A 19810-nucleotide genomic window follows, 5' to 3' on the forward strand; every position below is an offset into this window, starting at 1 on the left:
AAATTTAGTGAAAATGAGTGTGAGTGGTGTTGGGGCTTTACACAGCAGACGCTTTAATGCGCGTTACGCTGCTATACAAACACTGGTTTGTAATATACTGCTCATGTTTGATGCCATTATCATTATCATAACAACTGTGTTCCAAGCAGCCCTGAAGATGAGTCACTTTGCAGTACAAAACACGCCAGACTTGTGGAAACTTTGGCAGAACTAACAGGCAAAAAGAACTAATAATAAAGTACAACTATGCGAGGCAAAGCCGGGCACTTATTATTCAATTCGCTTCCTTCAAGACTGACTTTGGATTTCGACAACTTTCCCTAAATTGCTCGGCTCAGCCTCATCACATTAGAGATATTTGACGTCATATCTCTAAGACAACAGCAGTGGAATTTGGTTTAAAGGGCACTTCCCGCAGCCAATGAAAAGCTGCAGCGTCTGTTGAGCAGCCAATCGGAGGAGGAGGGCGGGACCCGTTTGCCTCGCATATGAGCATGTCACGTGTACGTGCAGGATCAGAGGAGGTGTGGTGCCTGGCCCGCCGGGCTGTTTTTACAGGCGTTTGGGGGCAGGTGCGATAGGAATTCAGCGCAATTATCATCTACTGTTTCAATTGTGAGTTTAATATAAAGAGAGGGAACGTGTAGCCAGGTTTAGGCAGGGTAACTACATGCACATGGGCAACTATTATGAAGAAATGCAGCCATGTCTCATAGGGCTTGAATACAGTGTTAGAAAGTAAGTACATTTACTCAAGTAGATAGTTTACTTGAGGATTTTCCATTTTCTGATACTTTATACTTCCATTCCACATCTTAGCTGGAAAAGGAGGGAGGGAAAGTAAGAAGCATTACTTTGTATAAAACTTCTTATCAGTGTATTAAGTGGTTAAGATGAGCTCCGCCTTGATCAAAATGCTGCATGCACTCTAATGCAAAGATTACACAGACAGGGGTAATATTCCCTCAGTGATTTGATAGAGAAAGTATATTTTGGTGCAAATTCATATGTTTACTCAGGTAAAAATATAAATGCAGGGGTTTTGTTGTATATCTTTACGTTGTGATTTTGCTAATTTTACTTGGGCAAAGGATTTGAATCGCGAGTTTACCTGATATCACAAAAGTTTGCACAAAAGTTTTACACATCAAGCAGCTCATTATCTCACAGTAAAGGCATGTTATGTTGCTTTTGAATGATTGCCTCTATATCACACGGCCTTGCCATTTAGGTGACAGCACTTCACGGACACATTACTGAGTACTGAAATTTGAAACTACTAGGAGTCTCCAGACTAACTCACTTTAAGTTTGAACTCGCATTTATCTCTATGTTTTAGAAAGAGTCAGTCAAAGCAGTGTGGTGTCTCTGCAAACGGAGTCCGTGAAATGATGGCACCCTCGGCCTGGCTGAATAATAAAACAATGCATGATTATTTAGATATCCTCCTTCAATTGCATCCTGTTTTATTATACTGCATGCTCCCAAATTGGTTTTCACACACTATGGCTGCTGCTGTATGTAGCTCATTTGTTTTAGTCTAGTATAGCTTGGTCCCTAGCGTATTGTGCTACCTTTTTCACCAGTTAGTTCTAGTCCCAAAGGAAAAGGCTTTGTGTAGTCTTTCTCATCCCTCCTGATTCCTCGGGGCTCTAGGCCAAAGAGTCTCAACTGTCCCTAATGGCTTATAATGCCTATTCAAAACACCCAATTCACTTCTAACCACACCTTAATGTATATGCACCTCAGTCTGTCCATTATATTTTGTGACATTACTGCTAAACGGCTTGCTACTCCCTCACTACGAGGGGCCCCAACCCCTCAACAAAACCATGACAAGCTCCCCACTGATATAAGGACAGCAGAAAATCTGCATACCTTCCAACCCAGACTAAGAGCTCATCTGTTTAAACTGCAATTTGACTCTTTCTCTATCTCTAATTGTTTCAAAATGTAGCACTTGCAGCAGCTCAGCTTAGCGTCAGTTGAATGTACTTATTATAAATCACTTTGGGGAAAAAGTCCAGCTAAATAAATGTAATGTTATATAAAGGTTGAATTCACAATAGTTATACTGTTCTCATGGCATAGTTAATAACAACAAACTGAAATAATGGTGGATTTTAAAATATTATCCTCCTCTTAGCTCTCGGCCATGTATCGGTTCAGGTTAAATGAGGGTGTGGCTTTATGGCCATATGAGGCGATGTGGGCTGACTCCTCTTACAGTTAGTTTGAGCCTTAGTCCACTTTTGCTTTACTGTGCATACTTAGGTTAACTCAAGTACCCAGAAATTCCACCAGTGAGGTTTCAACATGCAGGTCAGTAGAGGATAGTTGAGGATAATTGTATATTATATGCAATCCATATGTAGTCCATATGATAATTATACTGTAATTATTATCCCTAAATCCTTTTCTTTATTAAACAGGTGGGTAAAATTCAAACTTTTGGAACCCAAAGGTGCCACTTGGGGTACAAAAAGAACTACCACAAAATGTATCATAAAAGCCCTGATTTCAAAATGCAACATGTGACAACAACCTAGAAAGATGACACCAGATTTTCTTCGAACTGCTGTTCTTGCCCCAGACGCTGTATAGTTACATTAATAATAATAATACATAAATAAACATAATAAGCAAAAATGGTCTTTTATGTCTTTGTTTTTAGCATTTGGTCTATAATTGAAATCCTTTTAGCAATATTGCACTATAAAAAAAACTGGTATAGCATGAAAATGAACTACCAACTGACTGCAGTTGTCTCACACAAGCATGTTATTCTGCTCTTTCCACTGCATTAGATGTGAGTAACAATAGTCGTGACAAAAAAAAAAAGAAAAAAGAAAAAAAAAGAAGAATTAGACCAAAACAGTCCCCAGCTGTTTTCTTGGAGTGTTTTGAATCAGTAAAGTTTCTGCTGTGTAGTGGATCTTAATAAGTTCAGGCTGATGCCAACTGACAACAGCATGGATCCAAATTGCTCTCAGCATCTCCTTTAGCAGCACTTTAGTGTCAACATACACCCCTCCCATCTTCCCAAAGCGATGCCAGCAACAAAAAACGGTGATGTAAGCAAAAACACAACACTCAGGCAGTGATTTAACATCAGCTCATTAAGGTTCACCTGAACATGATGCTACAGTATATGTGGTACGATCATCTCTCAAATCCAAAAAAAGAATACACTTTTTAATAAGATTCATTATAGAAACCTGAATCCATTTTGAAATGACATTAGTGTTAATTGGCATCACGTTTCTATCATGCACAAAGAGTCAAGACCTTTCCTGACACCTGTGTCTCACCTGTTTGTTGTTGTGGCACAGACGCCTTCACAGAACCTGCTGTTCCAATTTCCTGCTTTTCCTGCTACAAGTCTTGACTTTCTTTGTCTCTTCTCTTCGTTCTGTCTACAGCACTTCGACGTCTTTCTTCTGTCTTTGTTTCACCCTGCACATCGATTTACCTCAAAGCCAGACCAGCTGGCTTTGGATGTGAGGCCCTTCCTCACGCCCCGTTCTTCCTCTTGTCCCTTGGTCTCTCTGCCGGCAGAGAGCAAGGGGTGCAGTGGTTTGAAGGGTAGGACCCCAGATGGACATAGACATGTCGGGCATGCGTTATGTGATGGGGCTTGGCTCAGGGCTCTCTGGACCAGCCACAGCTGTCAGTCATAACTCCAGAAGGTGTTGAGGATTTTTCCTTCGTCTCACAGACGGCTGCAAAGATGCAAAAATATAATTTTCTACAACACGGTGAACAGTTTTAGAGAAAAATGCTTTTTTTTTTAATGTGTGCTTTCTTCACTGAAGTCTGGTTCATATTAAAATAGGTCTTAATAGCGCAACATTATTTCATATATATTACAAAAAAAAATTTACATGTTGAATTAAGGGGGAAGACTGCTTTTGTATGACATAGTAAGTGATGTATTTCAACAAGTTGCAGGGAGATGCCAAATAACAGTTTGTTCCAGCAAGGCTTTGATGCACGACAGCTGGCATTTCCAACATTGCAGCAGACCACAAATAGACCCAGACACTCTTTCTCTCCAATTAAAAAAGGGACTAAAACACGCGTCTCATGCAGTGAGCTTTATTAGGCTATATAAGTCAAGTTTGATCTACAATACGATAGCGAGGAAAGAAATAGATGTTTATTTTGTAAATGAGAAAAGCACAAACAGATCACTGAGTCACACAATTTTCTGAGACAGCAATCTGACCACGGAGCTCTGAAATAACATTTAATTATCTGAGGCTCATTAAAACAGCCTTTCTGAAAAGCCCTCAACACCCCTCACCAATCCCTGGTTCTCGACACGCTGCACACTACACATCCAGTCATGTGCCAACAAATGCCATACTGCGGTCTCAGTAACTTTTAAGATAACGACTCTGAAATATGAAGTTACCCTTACATACTCTGCAGTGTGAGTTCCTTGCGTAAGCACCAATTGGATTTATTAAACAAATGTGCTAGTAGTTGTCATAATGAATTAAGTTGAAAGTACAAAGGTATTCAAATCACGAGGGGTTATTACAGTAAAGTACTTAAAAATGTGTTGATTGATTTAATCGATGGGATCAAAGTGCTAAAATTCTCCACCCACAGTGATTTTAATCATATAGATGATACAAAACTCCTCTAACAAAGTCGTATCTGAGGAGACCGCGGCGATGTGTTAGATAATCAAGATCAAGATCTAAAAATACTCCTTGTCTCACAGTCTGGATCTCTTCTCTCATTACCCACTGTAATTAAAAGTAACCAAGGCCTGCCAGCTCCAAATAGCATAGAATAGCACACAACTGTTAATATGAAGGAATGACACTTGAAATGAAAACCCTCATGATATCAGTTTGCCGAAGAAAGTGGAGCAGATAACATGGAGCGATGAGAATTCCAGTGAATGTGGGTCAGTAGAGAGGTGTCCAGTTAGGTTTAGTGGTCAAATGCAGTCAAATGTTCCTGTGCATTCAAGACGTTACAGTTTCAGTGTATTTGTTACACAGGTTTAATGATAGGAACGACTTCTCAGGTGTTCTGTGATGTTTTTTTCCGTTTGTTTATATCTCACTTCTGTACAACTTTGACACTCTGCAGTAGGTTTTGTGGAGCGTCTGTGCTCTTCCTGAGGCAGAGAACGACAGCGCACAAAGGTCTTTATGATGAGCTGATGATCTCTCTTGAGATTACCGGTCTCTTGGGTTTCTTAAAGTATTCTTCTCTGTTTATCACACTGCTGAATGCTCATCAACTGCAAGGTGGAGTAGCCTGAACATCCATCCTGTCTTGTTTGCTTGATGGGCCCCTTTTTTTTTTTCACCCTGCAGATGTACAGAGATCCAGATAATAACAGACGCTCTTTAATTATCTCCAATATTCACATGAGCCTATAGCTCCATTTATAAAATGTAGTCTCCATCGTACTGAGCTCATTAAAAATTGAACAAGGTCAGGAATGAAGCTGCTCTTACCATTACTCATTTTGTCCCTAATTTCAAGTATTATTTCATTAATCACCTGGAATGACTAGAATAATTCACAATGTCATAAGTTTCTGGGAAATATTATAGGATTTCATACTTACAAACACGAATGAAAGCTGAAAGGAACAAGACGCTCTCTAATTTCTTCCTTTTTTCAAAATATGAGCCAACTGTTAATGTATGTGGTAATATTAATTTGAAAAAGAAAAACAGCATTCACGATGCCTCTCTCGCTTTTAGGGGATAAAACTCTGGTGCTCTATGAGGTACAATGATCATTTTGTATTTAAGCATTTCGCTGTCAATTTCACAGATTTTCTGACTTGATGATTGCATCATACGCAAAACCTTGTTGCGTGTGAGTGTGTGTATGTGTGTGAACGTGTGAGTGCCTGACATCGCCAGAGCTAGTCAGCAGGTGCCATCACTTCTCATTCCCACCATTTATAGTGTAAAGACATGTTGAGGACGAGCAGGATCAAGGGAATCTGCCAAAAGGAATGTGTGGGAGAGACCACTCTAATTTCTGCCTTTCAGCCAGTTCTTCTTGGCATTTTAGCTACGATTCCACATCAAGCTCATGATACAGTAATTCAGTTTGTCAGACTGTAATGCAAGAAAGCTAAAGATATCTGAATGTACTGTCAGTGCTTACCTGTAGGCAGCGTTTAGAGAAGACACAATGTTCTCCACTTCAATTCAAATTGTGTTTCTTTCAACATTAGAGTGTTCAGCTGACTGGTGGTACAGTAATTAGGCCTGAAATATAGTTTACAGTAGATCCACATTTTTTTAAACAAAATAGAAAATCTTTCCTCATGCTAACTTTTGCTTTTGCTATCATACTTTTTAAATTGCTGCTACATCGCTACCTTTGAACATTGAACACAACATTACATGCATATTCCCTCACAATGCTCTATTACTGCATGGTTGATTTGTAAAAACCTACCCTATCACACCATTGTAGGTAGTAGGTGCCCAGTTCTCACTAAGCATTATGACTCATACCAGGCATAGAGCAGCTATCCAACTCTAATCCACAAGAGATAATTTGGTATTCATGTTTTACAAATGTGCTTGAGAAAAATCCCTAAATCTTTTTGGCAAGTGCAGTCGAGAAAGTCGTGCAAGCATGTCATCCACCATGAAAAGGCAGCAGGATGGTTGAGTAAAGCGGGGCTTTGTCTCCAGAATTCAGCCTGAAAGACACTGCCATCATCAGCTTTCTTTGTTGCAGACTTTGTCTTTCCAGTATTTTACCGGTTTCTCAAAGGTAAATAGAGGCTTGACTCAGTGGGGCACATGCAGTTTTCCTACAACAGGTAATAAATTTGCGTGTCAGGCCTGCGCGTCACAGATTAAACATGCTTTGTTTGGGATGATTTATGAGTGCGATGTCGTGCTGGGTGCACTTGGCTGTGAGGAGCTGAGGGTTTGATGGTGGTGAGGGGGTAGCAGGTGGGGCGGTGGGCTGGTGAGTGTCAGATTTGTCTTACAGGAAGACTGATCTGTAGCTGCTCCGAGGGTGCCCACTGCAACACACACCTCTGTCATTAATCACACACAGCCTCGGAGTACAGAGTGCTTTGTCTTCTCCTCCTCTCACACCAGTGCTGCAAGCTGTCACCGTCCATAGAAAAGCTTACTTCAGAACAACTATCAAGAAGTAAGAGAAACCGCTGGTGCCTTTCTGAAACTGCAGGGTATGTATGTATTCCCACAGAGAGAGATATAATAAACCCTTACTCATTTTCCTTTGCTCAGTATGGAAGCTGTTACATTCCATACTCTCCTGGTCAGTAAAGAAAAAAACATGCTATAAAATTAAAAGATCCTATTCATGTATGAGTAGTTGCATTAATATCTTGTGGTCTTTGTCTAGACATTGCCTGACTATAATGTCTACACTATTCTTGTACTCTTCCTCCTTCAGGGAAGGTTACCTAGATATACAGGATTAAGATCATTCACTATCCCTACGAAGAAACAGCTGATTCAGCAAGCAGCACAGCTAAAAGCATGTTGACTTATAATCCAAATACAGCTGACCGCTGATGCCCCACTTTCTACTGATCTCACACACTCACTCCATTCTGAGCTAGAATTTGAGGTGATTAATCATAGCAGCAGTATTAAATTAGAAATCGATTTTAAGTGCATCTTTTCCAAACAGACATCTGATGTGTGTTTTCCAACTCGCAGTTAAATTTCTTACAACAAAAGTCTATCAAACCCTTGTCTGAAACAAAATCTCTTTTGTAATTTTGTGTGTTTTCCCGGACGTAATAGGAAGAATACAGTGGCTCAAAAGTTTAAGCCATAAAAAATTCAAATGTTCAGAAGGAAGGCAAAGCAGAGTGCAAAGCAAAGCATAAAACAACTACAATCTACTAGTTGTACAGTACATATCTACTACTCTCGTCCGAAGCATGTAAGATCTGAGTAAAACTGATTTTCTCTGTGCATTTTGATGTTTCTTTGCTCCCTGAAATGTGAAATTTGCACGTCAAAATCTATGTTTTCTTCACACTGACATATGGTCTAAAATTTGCCATCTACCCAAAGCATCTCATAAACAGTTAATTTCTGAATGTGACCCTAGGTGGTCAGGAAGGGGAATAACGATCTGTCAAAATGAAGCTTGGGTCCACAAGGCATGCTTTCAGGGTAGAGGGCCAGATATGTGAAGTATATAATTGCATGCACTGTTTAACATTTATTACATTCAGTACACCATTGCGGTTTGTTTATCGTAACATACCAGGCAAACAGAGTTAATGTGTGCCTAAGCAAATATTTGCAGCACTATATCAAATTCAGCAACCAAATTAAGGATATCACAGAGGCCAAATGGGGTCGTGTGTGAAATAACAGAGATGTTAGGCCATCCGCTGTTCCATACACAGATTGCCCTATCACACGAGTTGTTGAAGTGTTTGCACACAGAGCTTTGCTGCCTGCAGGCTTATATATCACACTGTGCCTTATTAAGAGCTTTAACAAAATCTGGCTTTCACTAGCCCCCCTTAGTCACTGCTCTGAGGGCAGCAGTCTTCAGGACCTCGAGGTGTACACACAGTCCGTCTAAACGCTTAGTCCCCCCTAACAGATTGGAGCACTGTACATGTGCTCAATAGATAAAAGGCGAGAACGGAGATATTATGGCTGTGCTGTATAAACTCATAGCAGACTTGGTTTAAAGTGATATGCTTCTTTCTGTAAGTGGTGTAGGAGATCAGACACAGTCAGCTTTATTGGATGTCATGGCTTGATGTGATTCAATTTTATGTTTGAACATTTGGAACTGCCTATTTAGATGTACACCACAAAATCCTTCAATTTATTCAAATAAAATTCATAAAGTGACTTGCATTGAAAACACTTTTCTCCTCTCAAAATGTCATTTACAACCAGGTTTTACAGTAACAAGTTCTGATAGCCATGAGGAGAGCATGTTAATGTCTCGTTGTACGAGTTCAGCTGTCTGACAGACAAGCCATTTATTGCTATGCAAAAGTAATGAGCAGTGGTCCAAGAGAGTAAACCACTGACCCATAGATTGATTATCTCCAGCTGCACGCTGACCCACTGAAATGACTTCACTGTAATCGTTGAAAGTTATGATGTATTCTGGGTGTAGCCTAACTCTGTCCTATTCCTTCAGTCACCAAAATAGAGGACTCCATTTTATTATAGCATGCTGGGAATTCCCCTCCATTTCCTCATGCTCTTGACCTCCCACTCTCCATTGTATGTGCGAGGAGAGGGTCTGGGGCCGCAGTGGCCCATACAGCTCTGCCAGGCTGACAGATCGGCTCGTCGTGCCCTATGCTGCTCCGTCTGCACTGCGGCTCCATTGTTCTGCCCTATCAGGCCAAGCCGCGGGGCAACTCCTCACCATTGTGTCTGACAGACCTGCAACCTGATACCATGGCAGCAGGCGCCTGCCTCCGTCCCTGTGGAACACTGGAGTAGCATGTATATGTGCATGCCGGTGTGTATGTGTGTGTACATTGCATTTTAATTGAATTTATAAATTGCAATTGTTTTTGTGGTTACAAATGTTTGTGAGTGTGAAATGTGAGTATGTAGGTATTTTTTTAAAGAAAAGTGAAGTTTATGTGTTGTAAATAAGTGAGTTAGAATCAGGGGCTCTCAGCAGTTAGTAGCATGCATGTAGCACAGGAAAGATGAACACTGAAGCACCATAGGCAAAGAAACAGCTGTGACTATACTGTAGTAGGACATATGTCTACAAAGACCCAATGCTCCTATTTAGCAGCAAACTATAAACTCGCAGTCACATCTTTACTGCAACAAGAGGAAGACTGACATCTTATCTCACCTCCACAGAGAAATGGAAAAACTGAGCCTGAAGAAGCCTATAGTGCAGACACAACACAACAGCCTATACACATCAAAGCAAGCCCCAACCAAGCTGAGCATGCCGTTGTGTGTCACTGAGGAATAGTCCTCTTTTTATGTAACACACAGATGATTAAAGAGTTCAACACAGCAAGCAGACTAATGACTCCACTGGGTTGCAGGGGAACTCAGGAGAGAAGAAGGCAAGGCCTCTGGAGAATACTTGCTGAAACAGGGATAGGTTCTAAAATATACAAATTTATTCATCAGAAAGGAGTCTTTTTATGTCATCGATGTGTGCATATGTGAGTGTGCGCAGGTGGCAGAGAGTGAATGTGAGCGAGGAAGGTGGAGGGGGAGAGAATGAGATGAGAAAAAGAGGAAAAGAGATAGCAAGTCTGATAATATCAGGCTTCTGTGAGCTAAAAAACATCAAGCAAACGGTAACAACCACCATGAAAATAAAACTGCAAGTGTGCCATAATGTTGTCTTCACATTCTGCAGCTTAATTTTTTTCTCTAATAGCATAATGGATATTTCAAATATCATTAATAAGTTATCTTGTATTATTTTAGCAGGTCTAAATTAGCACATTTCTTTAGAGTGGAGATTTCATTTGCGTTTTCCTTGGTTTATCATACACGGAGGCTATTGTATGTACATATAGTCAGATTTTTTTTTCCAGTGGGTAAACGGCCACCATGGAGTCTCTTGTGAGAGGTGACAAAGTGATGAATGGTTGTGGTGTCTCTGGGACAAAGTGCAGGAATTATTGTCAGTCACTATAGGAGGAGGGATTAATGATCACAACCTGGTATCAAAGGGTAATCATATGAGATTAAGAAAAAAAGCAATCTTCAAGCAAAGAAGGTGCAAAGTTTGACCCCATAATCTGGTGCACGAGGATAAAGCTTACATATGAGCAGATGTCGAACCATTATGTCTCAATAAAACACTAAGAAAAATTTAGGGTTTCATAACACTGCATATTTAGTTTACAAAATTTGTGTAAGCAACCCTTATACAACATGACTCAAACTCTCTCATAAAGTAGCCCACTCGTAATATCCTTTTTTCATGATGACCATTTGATGGATTGTACAAAAATGAGATGGGCTACCATTACTGACTATATCAGAACTCTCAAAAGTTTTCTGTGCTGCTCTGAATAGCCCAAATACATGAGCCAATACTGATGCTGCTTGGAAAAATGAACCAAACTTGTCCTGTAATTTCATTTGTCAACATTTGTCATGACATTTCAAAAACATGCCATGACAAATGTAATGTAAGCAAGTTGTTTTCAACAACAGAAACTAAATAAAGTTTGAGCTTCATTGACTTTTGATTATGAGTATGTCTAATTTGTCTGAGATCACAAACTGGCACTGGTACTACAAGGTCCTATTGTTTATTCTTGACGCTGTTTTTTTTTTCAGTTTATAGTTCCTGTGTTGATCTGCGTTAATATTGGTTTACTCCCACTCTCCGGAGATCCAGTCCAGGTCACACTGTTGCCAAATCATAGTAAGACATTGTTTAAAATGGTGAATAGTGGTGTTCAGATCATTCTGTTATTTGCCATTGGTACAACTGAATGCAGAACTGTTTATTTACAGTTCACCACTGCTCTGTTTTCATTATGGATTGGTAATAGTTTTCTTCCCCAACACACCCACCAAATGGGAGCAAACGAAACATTTGGAAGTGGAATGAAGTTGATCCTAAACCTTGTATGTACATTTGATGATGCGATTCTCTCTCTCTCTCTCTCTGTGTCTCTCTCCATCACCCATCCATTTTTCAGTACCTGCTTATCCTGTTCAGAGTCATGGGAGGTTGGAGTCTGTCCCACCAAAACGTTGCATAAAAGAGAGACCACGAACCGGACAGGTAATGGTCTGTTGTAGGGCTCCTATACTTCACTGCCTTTTTCAAATTAATCTAGGTTACTTTGTTGTATCAATTAAAAGAATATTACTCTTTTCATTACCTCTATGCAATCAATATATATTTAATTAATGTAGTCATATGAATAATGCCCCCTTTTTTCAAACAGAAGCATAAGTAGTGTGCCTTGAATTTTGGGGGGATTCCATTCCCTCTCTTGTTGACATAACTCAAGCTGCTTCAAACCATTGTGCTCAGAGAGGAAACATATTCCGTCGTCAGATCCAGGAGCTATATTTACAGGTAGCCAGCAGACTTGTGTGATGAGTCAGATATGCCTTTGTAAAACTATCTAGAAAAATGGCCTCAATTACATGAAGTTGTAAAATAAAAAAAAAAGCCCATAGTAATGTATCAATTAACACATGACAATGTATGTATCTGATCTGATATGAATACAATTCATGTGACTAGAATTCAAACAAATTCAAAGATAGATTTAAAAAGTTGCTTTACAATCTAATACATGTGAACATGTATTAATCATACGGTAAAACTGTTTGGCATGACCAATAATCACAGGGGAAATCTATTTGAGATAACCTGCTCTAAAACCAAATTGTTTTACTCAAGTGTATTTGAGATTTCATCCGATTTAAATCTTTTTCAAATTGCTCTAGGGATTGTTTAATTTCAGTTTTTTATATCCACAAGAGCTTTGCTACCATTTCTCTTTAGTTCAAGGCCTCTTTTAGAAATAGAACATAATACCCTGTTCATACATCATTTTAGAGGAAGAGCTCTTCATCCCTGGATATGGCATTGAAATAGTACATGCAAATCCACTAAAATGGTTACTCCTCATGAGTGTGATCCAGCAGGGATGACAACATAAACAATGGTGCAGATAGTTGTTCAAACCAGCTGCACATTGCTATTGTTAGGATTAGCATGGTAATCTCAGGGCTGGAAAAGCTCACTGTAGAGACACCTGATCAGCCAGGGTGGATAAGTATTTGTTCCTGTTTCATATCGGGTAATAATTGCAAACAACATACTTCCATGTTATGATGGACTTTTCGGTTGATATTGCATGACGTTGAAAATAGCATAGTATGACAGCAAAATATTAGAGGAGTGTTGGCAAGATAGACATTCTGAGAGAGATATTGTAAAGGAGGACTATAACCAGGCAAAGGAAAGGAGGAAGGAAAATATAAAGGAAGAGAAAAGCTTGTGTTTGTGTGAATGGGCAGAAGGCCTGCAGAGCTTGGCAGGAATCCTGCTTCTGACAGCAGCTGCGGCCTCAGCTTTATATCTTAAGGTGGTGCCTTGACTCCGCACCAGCCTTTCTATCTCCAGCTCTCATGTTTTCAATCAGAGGGGACCATAAATTATTGTCAGCAGTAATCACAGCTGTCCACTGTGGGCCTGCTGAGGGGTCCCAGCCTGTCCTGGTGCATCAAGTCACACTGGATCATGGCACCTCTGATATGGGCAGTGGGAAGGGCCTTCAAGCGTGGAAGGACACAACACAAAAGTTTAAAAGAGGTACTGTTTATCAAAGAACCTGAAGCAAATGAAAATGATCTACTGGGTGAGGGGATTGAACTCTGACTTAAAGGAATAGTTCACCTGAAAATGCAAATTCCATTCGGATACATCAATTTCAAATCATAGCTCTGCCATCAGTCTTCATCTCCACACATAAAAATACAGCCACTTATAATGGTACGTATTGGACATTTGACCCATGTGAAATTCTTTGCTATACTCAAGTGATGAAACCTCCTGTATGTTTATTTTTTGTTATAACTTCAGTGGGGTTTTCATGACAAGGGAGGAGCTGTTAGCTATTTAATATTAAATTTCTGGTGAACAATTCCTTTTATTCTGTAACGTTGGAAAGCAACACAAAATGACAGACTGTACATCTGTGATCAAACATGATCATTAATTGTTGCATTCCTTTAAAAAAAAAAAAAAAAAAAAAAGACGTGGTTTTATTTCATCCTAACCCCAAATAAAGTGGGAGAATGCCTGTTAGATTTTCACTAAATGCTGGCACAGCTCTCCTCCCTAAAGTCATAAAGCAGACAAAGTGGGTTTCCCCTCTTTCTTCTGTCCGCAAAATTCATCTGGCTCCTTTGGCAAGCTGCCCGGGTAATCGTGGCACGGTCTGTGTTTTTCACGACAGCACTGTTATTTTGCTGTGAAAACTCTCAGCATGGGGTGGCACACCCACCTCTGGCAAGACACTGCTGTCAGAGCTGATCAGCAGAGAGCAGCTTTCCCTTTCAATTAGCCATGTCTGTCTAAGAACAGGGCCAGGAGCACCAGCACTCAGCCACACAGGCACCCAGTGAAGGAACAGCAAGGAGAGCAGGTGGGAGGAGAGGGGAGAGCTGGAGAAGTAAGCCCCAAAACTCCAAACGGGGACTGAAATACCCTCCACTGCTGTGTGCTAAGTCCCTCTGTACCAGAAAGGGCTCTGCCATGGCACGTCACAGTAAACACAGGCAGACTCCATGGAAACACGGCCATTTGGCAGAAAAGCATGGGATGAGATATGGCACCAATGAGGCAGATAATTCCCTGAATAACTATATCTTCCCCCTCATGTGCTATCACAGTAATGAAGAGTGAGTGTGCGTGTGTGAAAGAGAGAGAAAAAGAGAGCAAGCAGTGAAACAGCCATGTCAAATGTTACCCACGGAGTTACTTAAGAAACAACACACTACAATTTATATGGCACTAATCAAGACACAAATTAGAGGTTGGTTGGGGAGCTTATGAACAGTGTTGAAGGGGCTCGAGGAGGAGCGCTGGGAGTGAAAAGAGAAAGGGTGGCAGCCATGCCCCTAGGTTGTTTATTACAAATGCCACATCCAGGTGGGATTTGCAGAGTTGCACCCTCGCCAGCATCTTTCTCTCAGTGGAAAGAGCCTGAGGTGGAGGATGGTAAACATGGGCAGCTGTAACACAAGCACAAATGTCCCTGTGGGCTCGACTGGGGATTTTCAATAGAGAAACTGCTAAGAGAAAGACCTGTATCAATAACCTTATCTAGTCTATGGTCATTTGTAGCATTAAGATACTTCTTGCAGATTCAGTTCTGCACATTTCAAACACCAACTACCAACTCAGTGCAGTAGAAGTAGATCCGACACACTAAGTGAGTGTGTCTGCATGGGGAACTCACTTCAAAGGCCCGTCTCGGGTTAAAACAGAACACAATCTCAACACCTTGAGCCTTTTCTTCCTGTTTCTGTGTTTAGTTCACCTACGCCAAGTGTGCTGAATAAAAGTAGGCAATAAGAAGTCTCACAGAAGAGAAGGAGTCTGTAGTATGCTGCTCTGATTTTCCAAGCTTCATTTTCCCCTAACATTTAAAGAGATGCTCTACTGTAATGAGTATCATGTGTTTAAAGCTGTTGTAGAGGACTATTGCACCCATAAAAGCAGCTGTTCTGACACCAGCAGACTGGAACCTGGAAAAGCCATCACTGACTAGAACTTGTAAAAATTCAACGTGAGTACAGTGAAGCATTTGCCATTATCTCAATGTCTCTTCCCATTACAGAACACTAATTAGAGCAAATACCTAGATGGTGACAAAATGCTCTCGCTAAAAGGACATGGTCAGTTGCTCTGGACCTACTAATCATATCATATGAGCTTCATCAGCAGATGGAGTTTGCCTAGTTGCAAACTCTTATTTGCAACTAAGCAACTAACATTTCCATTTTTGTGAGCAATTTTAAGCCAACGTTAACATGAAGTGCTCAGAAAAAAATGAAATGTGATCATCGAAATAGTACTGGTAAAATGCTGTTTCTGGGGAAATAGTGAACATCTAAGCTGCATCAAACATCTTGGTTGAATGAGAGACAGTTGTGCTAGTGAGGGCTCTAAATGAGTGATTTGTTCTGTCTCTATATGCACTATGACAAATCCGAGGCTGGAGCCATTCATTTCACTGTATACATATCGCTCCGGATGCTTGCGCATTCTGGTATTTCACGTCAGAACTGCTGCAGTGGAAGTTAAAGCAGAGTAATTATACACACATCACGTTGGGGCAAGGCTATCGGTAGACAGCGTCAATGAAAAAGAGGGAATGCCTGCTCTCTCGCTCCGTGTCACAAAAATGTTTGCATTACTGCCAACATTTCAATCCTACTTGGACCTTCATGTGGTCAAAAGACAGAAACCACACCCATATTTATACATCATGCACACCTGTGGGCTGACAAGCTCTATGATGGCAGTTGTGCTTAAGCATCTTAAACACCCAGGGTGATAAACATCCAAATATTCATTGGCAATTCAATAAAGTGCATAAAATCAAGTACATGGGGAGAGAAAGCACTAGAAAGCCATGCTTTAAAACACCAAAACTGCACCTTCAGTTTACAGACATAAAATCAGGTATACTGTGCATCATCTCATGACGAAATACAGAGCTACTGCAGGGGACGAGACCAGATATTGTTGTGTTGTGCATTGATGAGGATGTGAGATACTTGAGTGAATGTAATGCTATTAGCAGTGCAAATGTAATTCTATTAGTAGTGCAATGTAATACCACACAGAAAATCTAATAAGACAGTTATTATCAATGTCACAGCACAAACGCAGTGTTATGACTGTTAAGTGGCAGGGACGACTCTGTATAATCTTGTTTTTTTCCATCATGGGCTGGACTCAGTATCTCAGCACACTTTCAAGCAATGCCAAACTCAAAGATCCAGCTGCTGTCTCATATCTCTGGTCCCATATGCATCCTGTTCAATCCATATGTAACTGAGGATATGACTCCATCTCTTTGTTCTTTTGCCATTCACAAAATATCAATATGACATTTTGGGGGATATTTCTCTCATCCTTATTTGACCAAACTTATGATGATGATGATGATGATAATGATGATGATGATGATATGGTTTGATTTTTACTGTGACCAACAAAAACTGTAGACGTAGAACACATATCACATCACAACATCTAATCTACGTATCTTTGTGTATTTTAGAGCAGTTCATGCAGATCATCCATCTGTTATTGTGTTATATTAGAAAAGAGAAGATTTTCACATTATAGTCTACATTTAAAACTGTCTTGATCTGCTATTATTTCTACTAAAGCATCCTAGCACACATAGCACATTGTATGCCTTTATGTTTGAACACCGCTGCTACATGTCATTCTTTCAGGGAATAAAAGGGTATGGAGAGAAGACGCACATTTAAAAGTAAATATAAGAATTTTGGAAAGAAGGAGCTGTGGGACTCTAAGTACAGAGGGAAGGACAACATCTTCTCTCACCTTTCCAGCTGATGTGTGGGATGGGGGCCCCTTTGGTGAGCGTTGTTGTCAGCCGAGACAAACTGCAGCTCCTGGGAGTGCCCCAGATCTGACAGAAACCTCCCCCTCCATCAGTCACGTCATCTGAGTCAGTGAAGGAGTCTGCGCCCTGCTCGCGGTCACACTAACCAGGAGACACAAGCTGTTCCTCTCCAGGTGCTCATTAATGCACTTGTCCTTGATACCTCCACCATACAACAACACAAAGACAAACACATGCCTGCCGTGTTCTAATTACACTTGCACGCACACACTCACTAGGATGTGCATCACGCATTTCACTAAGAGACTTGTAAATGTCAAACAATGGCAGACGCCCCTTTACTTCTCCCTCCTGCTGTTGTTGCTGTTGTCTTTCTTGTCTTCTTTTGGGGGGGTGGGGGGGGTGTACACACTGATAGGGAGTTTTGTTGTGAAGCAGAAAGAGAAAGAGCGAATGTAGTGCTATGTAAAGATGGTTTGAGCTTTTGAAGTGGGGGATGTTGGGGACAGCTGATAGGGGAACCAGCACTGGAGTAGAGAGCTGGGCTGGAGGAATACATCAAGCTTCCTAAGCAATTAGCATATGGGTCTAATTATCATATGAAACCAATCCTCCATAACCAGCCTCTGCTTACAATATGACTTCCTATCCTTCTACATTATCACCCATCCCACTGAAAAATGGTGAGCATGGATGACCCCAGTATTGTCTCATGCTTCTCCTCTCCAAGGCCTGCTTGAATAACTACCATACCTCCAATGTTCCTTTTTCCATTATGCAGTTAAGCCAGACAGTTAATTATCCAGGAGCAAGGAGGCCGGGTCTCTTTGCTGGCTGCGATAACGATATGCTTTGCTGGGCAGAGAATGAAGAGGGCCAGCCCACAGGGAGCCGTGCTGATGTCAGGCAATCTTTCAAAAAAGGCCCAGGCAATTAGATGCACCAGTGCTACCAGGGATGACTAGTGTTATTGAGGATACTGGCTAGCTTCTCTAATGGGGGTATTTAGGGCAATTATGATAAAGATGTCAGGGCGACCTCCCCGCGACGGCTGCTTTTACAAGGGGTGCCTCTAAGTGCAAGATCACAGAGCAGAAATAAGGAGTGACTAAAGATGTGGCCAGTCCCGTGTGGAAGTGTTGCCACCAGCAGAACTGCACTTAAGACTCGTCTCATGTGGAAAATACTGTCTAGAGGTGCTAAATGGGCTAATCTGCCCTCACAGTTGAGTTTTTATGGGAATTTTGAAGTCTATTATGACAGTCTCAAGAAAATAAACACTCCAGCGCTCAATTAAAGAGTAAAGCCTGGTGATTTGTTTCCATTTAGCATCAGATTCAGCACATCTGGCCCAGGGAGAGATTGGAGTACTATTATTTAATGGACGAGGGAGACCATCTGTAAGGTAGCAGAGCCCCACAATGGGGCCTTTCATGTGGCTACTGTTGTACACTGCTTGCGTCTGAATTGTTTCCATACACACGTTTACCTCAGTCATCACCTCTAAACCACCGGCATCCACCACCTCACATCAAAGTTACAGCTCAGGGACATGACCAAGAGCTACTGGTCACACACACTCACACACCTACAGTATAACCAGCCAGCCCAATAGCAGGGTTAGCATATGCCATCCACATGGCTGGCATGACACTAAACACACACTGACTAATGTTTGAAGTAAGTTCAAAGAGGCAAAAGCAGAGGAAAAGTGCAACGTGGAAGCAGCATGTATCCTCTTCCCTCCTTTAAAACAGCCAAACAGCTGGCCATGTTCTTGCAAAGGGCTCAGTACATTTCCATGATTGTTTTTATACCATGTCTGTGGATAATGCACCATGATATCCCTCTCTCTGTAATAACCTCTCTGGATAGATATTAGACAGTCAGGAAACAGCAACCCCACTATCCAGATGGAGAAAAGCTCTTCAGTGAAGCACATTCCAAACGTAAGTGTTTCTTTCTGTTGTAGTTCATGGAACAGAGCCATACACTATTCAGGAGAGACTGGGAGATTAGATATGAAGTTTAATGCAATAAAACCCTCAAAGTACATGAGCCTCTCATTATGATAATGTAATGAAGGAGTGCTGCTAGAGAAAATTAAGCAGACAAGAGAAATGTAAAGCTTAATAAACCAAAAATCATGGGTTTTAACCATGCTTATGGTGCTGGTCTAGGGATGGCAGTGTCGCTCTGTCTGTCTGCTGAAATAGCTCAATAACTATCACATAGATTGGCATGTGCAGACATGGCATGATTCAATAGGATGGACAGTACTGACTTTGGTGATCCTCTGGATTTATTTCTGGTGCCACCAGCAGTTGAGCAGGTTGACAGTTATGATTTAAGTGAAGTATAAAGGACTTTTTAGTGGATTGCCACGAATGTGGTGCAGACATTCATGTCCCCCTCAGGATAAAATGTAATAACTTTGATCTCTTAATTTTTTATCTGGTCATCAGGTCAAAATTTCAATGTGCCTAATACTTCAGTGTATGACTAAATACCTGCAAAAATTACTCATCAGCCTTAGCTGCACTTTGTGTTTAGCATTAATTTAGCTAAACTAAGATAATAAACAGTAGCATGTTGTGAGTGTGCACTGGTTAACATGCTGGTGCTAGCATTAAAGCATCACTGTACCTGTATGCAGCCTCATATACCTGTAGACTCTTAGTCTTGTTTCTATATGTATGTAGTGTA

The 19810-nt window shown here is 40.9% G+C and overlaps 1 protein-coding gene across 8 annotated transcripts in view; it reads right to left on the reverse strand.

Moving 5' to 3' along the window:
* The window catches only part of mef2aa (myocyte enhancer factor 2aa), a 61108-nt gene extending 57530 nt beyond the window's left edge, over positions 1-3578 (reverse strand). For 3 of the 8 annotated variants that reach the window (XM_070831519.1, XM_070831511.1, XM_070831518.1), the window contains exon 1: positions 3312-3573. The gene's annotated coding sequence lies outside the window, so the exon portion shown is untranslated. Of the gene's footprint in view, positions 1-3311 lie in introns of all 8 variants that reach the window. The other 5 variants (XM_070831516.1, XM_070831514.1, XM_070831520.1 and 2 more) reach the window with 5 other exon arrangements.
* Positions 3579-19810: the final 16232 nt, after the last annotated feature.

This window comes from Pempheris klunzingeri, chromosome 5 (assembly GCF_042242105.1).
Source record: "Pempheris klunzingeri isolate RE-2024b chromosome 5, fPemKlu1.hap1, whole genome shotgun sequence".
In the NCBI taxonomy this organism is placed as follows: domain Eukaryota; kingdom Metazoa; phylum Chordata; class Actinopteri; order Acropomatiformes; family Pempheridae; genus Pempheris; species Pempheris klunzingeri.